The sequence below is a fragment of the Hyperolius riggenbachi genome, chromosome 3 (genome assembly GCF_040937935.1).
Source record: "Hyperolius riggenbachi isolate aHypRig1 chromosome 3, aHypRig1.pri, whole genome shotgun sequence".
NCBI classification, from domain to species: domain Eukaryota; kingdom Metazoa; phylum Chordata; class Amphibia; order Anura; family Hyperoliidae; genus Hyperolius; species Hyperolius riggenbachi.
In genome coordinates, this window is record NC_090648.1 from 16,012,589 (window position 1) to 16,024,705 (window position 12,117).

Genomic DNA, 12,117 nt, shown 5'->3' on the forward strand with positions numbered 1-12,117 from the left:
GCTGACCCCTGGGTTTTGGCATGGTTCCCAGTATAACGCTGATAAAAACTAGCATTTTTGCCTGGTTAGAGTAGGACTCACCAGATCGGGGACACTTTGGCGCAGTTGGTGAGCTTAAACGCGTTAAAGCGTAACCAAGAGCCCCTGTCACTGTTTTCCTGTTGTGTGCTGCAGCACCCTCTGTATTTATATATATATATATATATATATATATATATATGAGCAGAATTAATTTGGAGGGCGCTCGTGGGTGTTTCCTATGTTATCCGTTTCGCCCGCTGCTAACCAGTTACGTGTGACGTCAGCCGCGTCATACGCGGAAGGAGCAGCCCGACACTCGGGCGAGTGTCTCCCGGGCTGCGGCCGGTCAGCCATTCCGGAGCAGGGGGTAGGAGAGGAGCCAGGATGCTGTCGTGGGACCTCCCGACCAGCACTGGGCTGGAAAAAGCCCCTGGTGAGTACAACTTTTATTTTTTAGATGAGCTCGGAGTCCCTTTAAATACTCCCAGGCAATTGTAGCGTCTTTATTGTTGCAACTCCTGGCGTGGGATGCATAAAAGTGAGCCCACTTTTATGCATCCCACGCCAGGAGTTGCAACAATAAAGATGCTACAATTGCCTGGGAGTATTTAAGTTTTGTGTTGGTCTTTCATGTGGAATTCCAATAAAATTGATTCATGTTTGTGGCAGCAATATGACAAAATGTGGAACACTTCAAGGGGGCCGAATACTTTTGCAACCCACTGTATATATATGTTATTCCTCAATTTATTCTCTTTGCTTTTCATTTGAATTTTAATTCATATGTTGTTTTTATAACACAAAAAAAATATATATACAAAAATATCTTGCAATGCTGGGGAAAATGAATAAAAAAATCCATTTTTTTAACAAGGTGACCCCCAAATGCCCCCCCCCTCCCCAAGTGAAACCATTTCCACAAAGACTTAAAAATGAAACAAACACATAACAATGAGAAAAGTGTTTTAATATTCTTAATTACTCGTAACCATCATAAGAAAAAGTATGCGAACCCCTCTTAAGTTTTTTTTTTTTTTTGCATATCATTTGCTGAGCTTTCAAAGTAGCATCTTGCTTCCAATATATGTCATAGAAATTGTATTTCTGCAGTGAAACAACATTTGTTGGATTACCAGCAAATACTATGCAGTACACATTATAACAAAAAATAGCCAGGTGCATATATCTGGGCACCCCAACAAAGATATGATATCAGTACTCAGGTGAGCCTCCTATTGTAAATATAACAGCCTCTAGAGGCCTCCTATAGCCTTTCATGGGTATCTCAGAATCAGAATCAGAATCAGAATCACGTTTATTTCACCAAGTACAATGGGGGTTGTACCCGGAATTATTTTTGGCTCAGACAGGGTCGGAGATGGTACAAACACATGCATGCAATCCAACATGTACAGTCAGGTACAGTAGTACAAGTAGCATATACCTATAAATACAGCACACTAGCTAAAATGCCGGACGCGTGGGGGAGTCTGGAGAGCTGTGTGAGGGGAGCAGCCGGTGGCCCTCTGCCGGTGGCGCTCGCTCAGCTCTGCAGCAGCTCCAGACGCCCCGCCGTGTGTCCTAAAGAGAGTGGACAGCGAAAGAGAGAGCGAAACATCAGGAATAGCTAGAGACTTAGGAAGGAAAGAGAAAGAACAGAGGAAGAAGAGAGAAAGAACCAGGGCAAGAGGAGAAAGACAGAGAGACAGAGGCAGAGTCCCCCCCCCCCAGGGTTGCAGGATAGGAAAAAAAGCACCCCAGGGTCCGACAAAACAGTCCAAACAGAGTCCATCACAGAGTCCATCCCCTGTGGAGAGGTCGCCAGGTGTAAATCGCCAGTCTTCCAGGCTGAGTGATGGGTGGTGGAGCAGGCTGACCGCTGGACCTCACGGCTGAGTGGTGGGTGACCGCTGCACCTCACGGCTGAGTGGTGGGTGGTGGACCCGGCTGACCTGGCGGGTGGTGGACGACACGGGCCTCGGCAGGGGCAGATGACGCAGGTAAGGCTGGGGACCACGGCTGGTGAGGACCCACTACCACGTGGGAGGCCCGGCATGAGGCGGTGGTGGTCAGGTCAGGCCTCCCGCCCACATGGAGTGGTGGCTAAGGGGCTGGCTCGGGGTAGCAGCCGGGCAGCACCGAAGTCGGCGCGGAAGGTGTTCCTGAAGGTCCGGCGGCAGCGGCGGCAGATCAGCGGAGCTCCGTGCTTGCTAGGCTTCATGCTGCACGTGAGCTCCCGACCAGCTGATCTTCTCACCTGCCTCTCAGCAGATCCTATCGGCAGGAAGCGGCGGTGGTCAGGCCTCCTGCCCGCATCGAGTGGTGGTGGCTGAGGGGCTGGCTCGGGGTAGTAGCCGGGCAGCACCGAAAGTGCCAGTGCCCAAGAAGGAGGAATCCCGTACAGCTGATCAGCTGTCGGCCCGCCGGCGGTTTGTGCAGCCAGGCGCACCGACCCACTGGAGGCCTGCATGGCATCATCCTCCGTGGCTGGAGTGTGCGGAGAATGGTGGCCTCTCCCCTAGGAGCTTCCTGGTCGTCGGGCCTTCAATTTCTGTGTGGGGTCGGCGCGGAAGGTGTCCCTGATGGTCCGGCGGCAGATCAGCGGAGCTCCGTGCTTGCTAGGCTTTATGCTGCACGTGAGCTCCCGACCAGCTGATCCACACGCCTCCCTTCCCACCCGCGGTCCGTGGCTGTTGCAGGGCCAGATTGACTCCGCCGCTGTCCTCCGCCTCATTGCCCCAGCGCGAGATGTGAAACCAGAGGTGAGTGGAGGGAGAGACCCTCAAAAAAGTGAAAAAGGCCGGAGCCCTGTGGCCGTGGCGTCCGAGTCCGGCGCCATCTTGGAATATGGATGGAGGATTTCACCATTCTTCCATACAAATTCCCTCCAGTTCAGTTACAATTGACGGCAGCCAAGCATGGAAAGCCTGCCTCATATCATTTGATAGAATTCCCATAATGCCAGGGGACTGTGACGCCCATTCCAGAACTTTGTATTTCTCCCTCCTTTGTAGATTCTCACCTGCGTTTTGGGTGATTGTCTTGTTGCACTATCCAACCCCTGTGTAATTTAAACTTTGCCACTGATGCCACAACATTATACTGTAGAATGTGTTGATATTGGGTTGAATGCATCAGACTCTCACCGTTAGCAAGAGCCCCAGCCCTGAACTGGCCACACAGCCACACAGCATGATGGAACCTCCACCACATTTCACAGTAGGTAGTAGGTTCTTCTTCTTCTGCCATGTAAAGCATTTTTGGTTGTAATTCATTTATTTATTTTTATTTAAGTATTTATATAGCTGACTGAATTACTAACTAAATATTTTTTTGTCTCACCAATCCAAATCATTTTGCTCCAAAATGAACCTGGCTTGTCTACATGAGATTTTGCAGACAGCAAGCAACTCTGTAGCATGAGTGCAGATAGGGATTCTTTCTCATAGCTCTACCAAACAGATTTACTGAATTGTAGATGGTTGTACAGATGCACCTTCTGCAGCAAGATGTTCTTGCAGGTCTTTGGAGGAGATCTGTGGGTTGTCTGTAACCAGTCTCACAATCCTCCACATATGCTTCTCCTGTATTTTTTTGGCCTGCTAGACCTGAGTTTAATAGCAACTGTGCCTGTGGCCTTCCATTTCCTGATTACATTCCTTACAGTTGCCATTGACATTTTAAACCTCTTACATAGCTTTTTGTAGCCGCTACCAAAACCTAGATATGGAACAATCTTTGTTTTCAGATCTTTGTAGAGCTGCTTTGAAGACCTATGGGAATCCGCCCAGGATTCTCATTGATCTGTTAAAGTGGTCTGAAAGTCAGCATTTCTATTTTGCTCTGAAAGATTCCTTACAGCTTTAAAGCTACTATCCCAGAAACAATTTGTAGCAGAACATCATTAAAACAGTTAAACACAGCACTTTGTCCTGCCATGGAAAGGCTATTCACCTTGAGATCTGCATCCAGACTGGAGATAACAGTATCTTTGTTTACATTCCAATGTTGTTACATTTGTGTGTAAACAACTGAAAACCATATCTGAGAAGCTGTTTGTGCTTCAAACATACACACAGCTCACTAGAAGAATTTAATATATAATAAAATGCAGCTGGAATAAAATGCAATGGCAGCTTTCAGGGCAAGATAAACGACACTTTGGAAACTTGTAATTTGTAAACAGGCAATATTACTTGTACACAAAAGCAAATATGATAACTGCATGAGTTATAAAAAGTAGGAAAACACATTTTTATTGAATGCTATGTCAGAGTTTCAGACCACTTTAAGGGACCAATGGTGAGATCCCCAGTGAAACACTTGAAAATGCTTTGCCAGGGCTTGCTATACTGTAGTATAGCAACCTCAGACCCCGCATGATAGATGCTGGCAACCACTTCCCTCCCCGCCACCCACAGCAGCTCTGGCAGCACCCACAGCACCACTTACGCCTGTCACTGCACTTAACACTGCCGCACTCCTAGCCCTGACGCTCACTGCTGCTGAACAGAGGAAAAGGATGAGATCCTTTAGAATGGAGGTAAACCCCAGTGGCAAATTCAAATATGCTTTTGCCAGGGTTTACTTTGTTCAGTGAACATCAGGGGTTAGCAGTGTGGCATGGCAGGGAGCACTGGCAAGTGTCAGAGGTACTGTTGGTGGCCGCAGGGGGCGCTCTTGGTTCAGTCGTAGGGAGGCCGTTGGTTGGCAACAGCTGTCACATGGGTTGGGGTTCCCTAGTGAGTATTTCCATTGGTCTGTCCAATGAGGAGCCCCGGTGGCACATTTGAATGCACTGGTGGCAGGGAGTGACATGTTTGGTGTTGTTCGTTGGGGATCCTCAATCAAGTCCATAGAGGATATCGGCATGGGACATTTCTGAGGATATTGGCATGGGATAATTAATTTAAGTGAACTAAGCAGATTTTTTAGCACCCAGGGCATTTCAATAGCACATTAAAAATGCATACTAATAACTTTGTCTCATTACTAAAAAATCCACTCTACCGCTTCTTTTCACATGTAAAATTTGTTAGAGGCTTTTATTACTCTACTTCTGCAGCCTGCCATCCCCAGAAAGAGCAGGCACATAAGGACTGCTGTAATTAGCTGTGGGCGTAGCAATCACCCCTGTGACCCCTGCCATAGCAGGGGGGCCCAGAGGCTTTGGGGGCCCCTCCACCTCCCTCTCCCCAACCGCTAGTGCAGGCAATTAGCAAAGAACCCCCCCCCCCCCATTCATTCACAAAAAAAACATGTGCAGGAGCGTGTGTGATCTTTTCCTGCTTTCAGAGGCTGCTTCACAGCAGAACACTCTCTGCTGCCATTCGCCGGCTCCTTATCATGTGACCATCATGGGATTTGGGTAAAAAGAGGGCCCCATGCTATCATTTATGCAAGGGGAGGGCCCTATTAAGTATTGTTACTTCCCTGTAATTAGCAATAGCAATAAGCAAACAAAAGCTTCCATCAGCTGAGGGTGGTGGTGGTGGTGGGGGTGTTAGGTAAGTAAGTAATTTCTCTATAGTAATTTAGAAATAGCTTGGGAGAAAGTGCTATGGTCTGATTATACCAAAATAGAGCTCTATGAAATTGATTTGAACTGCTGTGCTTGTAGGGGAAAAAATACTGAGTACAATTCAAAGAACACCATCCCTAAAGTCATTGTCAAGTATGGAAGTGGAAATATTTTGCTTTGCAGCTGTTTTTCTTCTAAGGGGGCAGGGCAACTATAGGATCCAGCTTTGAGGGACCAATGTACCTTAAAGTTTTGGGTGAGAACCTTCATTCCACAGGCAGATCACTGAAGGTGGGTCATGGATGACTCATAACACACGGCCACGGTAATGAAAGAGTGTCTCAAGGAGGTTCTAGCGTGGCCTGACTAATCGTCAGACTTTAATCCAGTAGGAAAGCTGTTGAGGGAGCTGAAGGTTTGAGATGCCAAACATCAGCCTCCTGACTTGCAGAGGATCTGTCAAGAGGATTGGACCAAAATCCCCCCGACCAGCGGTGGACTGAAATTTTGCATATGCCAAATTTCACATCGACATTCACAACTAAGCATCGTAATCGTAATGCGAAATTTCAGGGAAAATCCCAATTCATTTCTTATATATTACTAATATTTTAATATTTAAATTTAATAATTGCGCGTAATTTTTCGTGCAATTTTTGCAACATTTTGTATAATTTTTTGTTGACTTTAGTGGTTAACAGCAAAGTCTCCATGCATGCTATTGCTACCAACATTGCTACATATGTTAAGGAGAATAGTTGGTACAAGTTAAAAAAAAGAATAAAAAAAAACTTTTTTGAGAAAATTGATTTTAAAAATGCAAAGAAAAACGGTTTTTAAACTGTCATTTTTCTGAGTTTAAAAAACACTTTTCTTTGCATTGCAAAATCAATTTTCTCAAAAACTACAAGGTCTTTTTTGGAAATTTTGTTTTTTGACTTGTACCTACTATTCTCCTTAGGATATGTTGCAATTTTGGTGTCAGTAGCATGTATGGGGGCTTTGCTATTCACTGCCAAAGTCGGCACAAAATTATGTGAAAATTACAAATGCGAAATTTCAAGTGACTATACAAAATCAATTAAATGTACAAATCATAATTAAAGTGAACCTCCGGACTAAAAATCTACTCAGCAGTACTGAAAAGGCTTGGTGTTTCTTTAACAGTTTCACAGCATCAGAACCTTGTTTTTCTTACCAAAGCATCATTTTTAGCTGCATTTTTAGCTAAGCTCCACCCATCAAAGAAAAAAAAGCTTTTTTCCCTGATGCTGTGCAGAGCATGATGGGATTTCCTATGTTATTATTCACATTGCCTAGCAACTGGGAGAGGTGATCAGGACACAGGACAGTTGGAACTGTGTCTCATGCTCCCTGTCACCTCCTTTCCACCAAAAAGATGGCTGCCCTCATGAAATCAAACATTTACCTGTTCTTTTAAAACAGGGTGGGTAAGAGATTGTATTACCTATCTATTTTAATTAACATAACTAATGTAACTTAATGACAGTTTGTTTAGGCTGGAGTTCCTCTTTAAGTACAGGTGAAATTGTGAAAATTTACGCTAAAATTTGTGTAAACGTAATTAGCTGATTTCATCATCACTACCCCGGACCAACTACAATAAATGTCTGAAAGAAAGGGTTTTGCCAACAAGTACTAAATCATCAAGCTCTGAATTTGGGGTGCTGGATTTTTTAGGTCTCCTTTGTTGTTATTCTGTCTCTCGCAGCTACAAACAAACCTACCAGTACAATTATGGACTGGTCATTTCATCGTATGATGATCCATCCCAATGTTACCATCACCTGCTTTTTGGGGACATCAAGGCCAGATCTCCTTAGCATTGTGTTTAAAGTGCCTTTTGATGAGGATGGGGGAATCCTCTGTACAAGGTACACCCACAGAGAAAGCCAAGGTGGCTGGTACTGGTCAAAGGGTGGAGCCAAACTCATGAGCTCTTGATAAGATCTTCATTAACCTCTAACGTGCCTGATGTTGGTCAAGGGTTGATAAGGTTGAGTGGGTGAAGGGGAAGGGAGAAATACTGTTTTATTTTTTTTTTTAAAACATATCAATATAATATGTATTTTAGCTTGCAGTGGTGTCTTATAAATATTCTGTTTGGGACTATTGTTGGGCGAACATCTGGATGTTCGGGTTCGGTGTGGTTCGGCCGAACATGCCCCTGATGTTCGGCATGTTCTAGCCGAACCCCGAACCCAACCCGAACATGTCCCTTTGGGGCCCCTATAGGGTCCCAGCATAAAGGGAGAGCATGCCCCGAGCGCGGGGGGGGGGGGGTCGGAAATGCCCCCACCCCTTCCCGCTAAGCTCTCCCTTTTGCCGGTTCCCTATAATGTTAAATTTAAGTGCCCAAAAGTACCTGAGGAGGAGGGCAGGAAGCGGGCAGCCAGAGATGCTAGGCGCTAGTACCATCTGGTACTTCCGCCCTCTCTTGACGCACTTCCTGTTTACATTTGAAGTCGCGTCAAGAGAGCGCAGAAGTACCGCGATGACGCGAACGAGGGTACGCGTCATCTACATGATGACACGTACCCTCGTACGCGTCATCGCGGTACTTCTGCGCTCTCTTGACGCGACTTCAAATGTAAACAGGAAGTGCGTCAAGAGAGAGGGCGGAAGTATCAGATGGTACTAGCGCCTAGCATCTCCGGCTGCCCGCTTCCTGCCCTTCTCCTCAGGTACTTTTGGGGGGCTTAAATTTAACATTATAGGGAACCGGCAAAAGGGAGAGCTTAGCGGGGAGGGGGGGGGGGGGGGGCATGCCCCCCCCCCCCCCCCCCCCGCGCTCGGGGCATGCTCTCCCTTTATGATGGGACCTTATAGGGGGCTATGTTCTTCCGAACAAAGAAGGCCTGTTCGGGTTTGGGCAGAGTGCCCGAACACCCTCCCGAACACCATGAGGTGTACGAGGGGTGCCGAACCGAACCCGAACAGGCCAAAATCCGGGCGAACCCGAACAGTGGCAAACACTGTTCGCTCATCACTATTTGGGACATGTTATAAATCATCCAGGCATGTTTTTACCCGTAGAAGAAGCATGATTGCCAGCTATTTGATGGTGATCACTGCATTCATCACATAGTTTGGCCTATCTGGTTTGGGCTATCTGTGATCAGAATTTTTTCCTGATCTGAGATTTAGTAAATTAGTTATTTTGTTTAGCACAACATTGTTATGCCACATTTTTTTTAGAGCTTTCTTAATGTCTTTATTCCTCAAACTATATATACAGGGATTTAAGAGAGGTGTAAACACTGTGTACAGCATAAACATTATTTTACTGCCCATCTGAGAGTGGCCTTCATTTGGAATTATGTAAATGGCAATAAGACTCCCGTAAAAAAGACACACAACAGTCAGATGAGAGCTGCAGGTGGAAAAGCACTTAAATCTTCCTTCGAAGGATTAGATCTTTAATATGGTCCAGACAATTCCCATGTATGAAAGCACAATAATCAGGAAGGGCAAGATTACTGCAGGGATTCCCATCAAGGCTATTTCTGCTTTCATGCTGGACACGTCTGAGCAAGAAAGCTCAAACAAAGGATCAAAATCGCAGAAGAAATGGTCAATGGTGTTTGGGCCACAGGACTGTAGTTGCCAGACCATGTGGGTCAAGGTTGTTGTAAAAATGCAGCTCAGTAGCCAGGAGATCACCACTGATGTGATGCAAAGCCCTGGGGTCATAATGGAGGTATAATGCAGGGGATAACAGATGGCCACATATCGGTCGTAGGACATCAACACCAGAAGAAAACATTCTATTCCTCCTGACAAACTATAGAAGTAATTTTGAGTGACACAACCAAGAAATGGTATTGAAGTGTTACCATGAAGTATGATATGTAGCATGTTAGGAGAAATATTTGTGCTTAGCATGAGGTCAGTGATGGAGAGTTGAGTGAGGAAGAAGTACATGGGGGAGTGGAGGGTCTTGCTGATGGCCACCAAAGTGATGATCAGGAGGTTTCCACATAGCGTCCCACAATATATCAGAAGAAGAAAGATGAAGAGTGATACAGTAAACCTGCCCGTGTCATGGAATCCCAGGAGAAAGATTGAGGTGACATTGCTCTGATATGGGCCATGTGTGTCAGAGGGCAAAAACAGCACCATATAACAAAAACATTTCAACCAAAATAACATGGGGTCTTTATAGGACATACAAAGGTAGGTATGGATAATGTCTAGTTTATTTTATTTGTAGACAAGTAAATAGAAAGACAGACACAGATAGATAGATAGATAGATAGATAGATAGATAGATAGATAGATAGATAGATAGATAGATAGATAGATAGATAGATTATTCTTCAGGACAAGTGTTTCAAAAAGTTACAGAAAATTGTCAATAAAATAAAAATTAAACTATGCACTGCAAATTGAAATAAAAAAGGCAGACTGTTTGTTTTCTGATGGATTTGCCTTTCTGTATCAGATTAGCACACGTTTTCTTATAAACAGTTTTTGTTGTTGTATTATTTATTCAGCATGTAATATCAGACAGGGCGGTTTTGTCCAAACAATGTATAGAAGGCTGCAGAGAACTTAAATATTTTACAGAGATAAAGAGCATAACAATAAATGTGAATTGTAAGCCTGTTACATCGGCTGGCCTGGAATGGAGGAAAAGCTATGAGTGAATAAAGAGATCATTTTCTGCCAGATATATATATGTTAGTCCTCAATATTAATGATCCCAAAGAGACAGGAGGACCCATTTGTGTATACTCTGTTGGTTTTATATTTAAATGTGTTTTAATTAATATGTTGTTTTTATTGCAAAATAATAAATATATCTTGCTTGAGGAATTACAAAAGGACATGAGTGACAAATTTGAAAATGAATGGAAGACAAAACTTTTTCCTTTTGGCAAATAGCAGAAATATGAAGGACCACTATCGGGGAAAAATTGTAACATTTAAAATACGTGAAAACACATGAATAAAAAGTAAATTTCTCCAAGAGTAAAATGTGCTAGAAATTTCTTTTCACCTATGTTACTGTCACTGACAATAGGCACCGCAGCTACCATCCAAACACCCCAGCCAGCACCAAGACACCCCCCCCAGCACCATGGCACCCCAGCTAGCACCTGGACACCCCCAACTGCACCCAGGCACCCCAGCCAACAACCAGGCACCCCAACCAGAGCCCAGACACCCATTCCAGCACCCAGAATCATACACCCCCCAGTCAGAAACCAGGCACCCCAGCCAGCAGCCAGGCACCCTCTCCTGCACCCAGACACTACCACCAGCACCAGACACCCCTACCAGCACCAGGCATCCCTACCTGCACTCAGGCACTCCCACCAGCATCCAGGAACCCCAGCCAACAACCAGGCACCCCTACCTGCACAAAGGCACCCCAGACAGCACCCCAGACACCCCTACCTGCACACAGGCACCTCAGCCAGCAGCCAGGCACCCCACCTGTACCAAGGCACTCCCACCTGCACCAGAAACCCCTATCTGCACCCACGCACCCCAGCTAGCACCCATGGACCTCCACCAGCACCCAACCACCCCCACCTGCATCCAGGCATTCCAGACAGCACCCCAGACACCCCCACCTGTACCCAGGCACCACTGCCAGTACCCAGACACCCCCAACGGCACCCGGGCACCCCATCCAGGTTGGGGGCATGGCTTAAGTGTCCCTCTTATTCATCTTCAAAAGTTGGGGGGGGGGGGGGGTATGAGGGTGTGTCAGCTCAGTCTGGTCTCACACAAGCTGTAGGAATGGAGACTATATGGTTAGCTTGCAGCATGCTCTGGATGACATGAATGCCACCCATCAAGCGAATAATAACTAGTGGACAAATAGGCAAAGGCAACAATAACTATCCTTGTGGAGGCGGTGGTAGTTGTCAGCAGCAGCAGCATGGCCTCATGGAAGCAGCAGGAATGGAGAACACATTGGTAGCTGTGAGCATGAACTGGATGACATTGTAAATGCCATTCATCAATCTTAAAGAGAATCTGAAGTGAAACTAAAATTATGAGGTAATGAATTGTATGTGTAGAGTACAGCTAAGAAATGGAAGATTAGTAGCAAAGATATGGATCTCATATTGTTTCCAGTACAGGAAGAGTTAAAAAACTGCATTTATAATAATAATAATCTGAACATTTATATAGCGCTGTTCTCCTGTCGGACTCAAAGCGCTCAAGAGCTGCAGCCACTGGGACGCGCTCAGGAGACCACCCTGCAGTGTTAGGGAGTCTTGCCTTGAACTCCTTACTGAATAGGTACTGACCCTAACCAGGATTCTGTTATCTATGCAAAAAAGCCTCTCCGAGCTCTCCAGCCCAACTTGGGTCATTGATACAGTCCTGTTTTCTGAAGCATTTATACATCAAATAAACAGTGAGAGGCAGCTTCAGATAAGTTGTTACTGCAGGAGAGTTCAAAGGGTCATTCATTCTGCTCTGTTTCATAGTTTAAAATACAGTGGGCCAGATTTATCAAGACTGCCTGAGACAAAATATCAGTAGGTTTTTAGAAATCCATGCAGAACTGTCTCAGGCATCTTAAGAAATCA

General features: G+C 45.4%; 1 pseudogene; it reads right to left on the reverse strand.

The window, feature by feature from the left end:
* Positions 1-8,671: 8,671 nt before the first annotated feature.
* On the reverse strand, positions 8,672-9,715 carry LOC137561815 (olfactory receptor 1468-like; annotated as a pseudogene).
* Between the last annotated feature and the right edge of the window lie 2,402 nt (positions 9,716-12,117).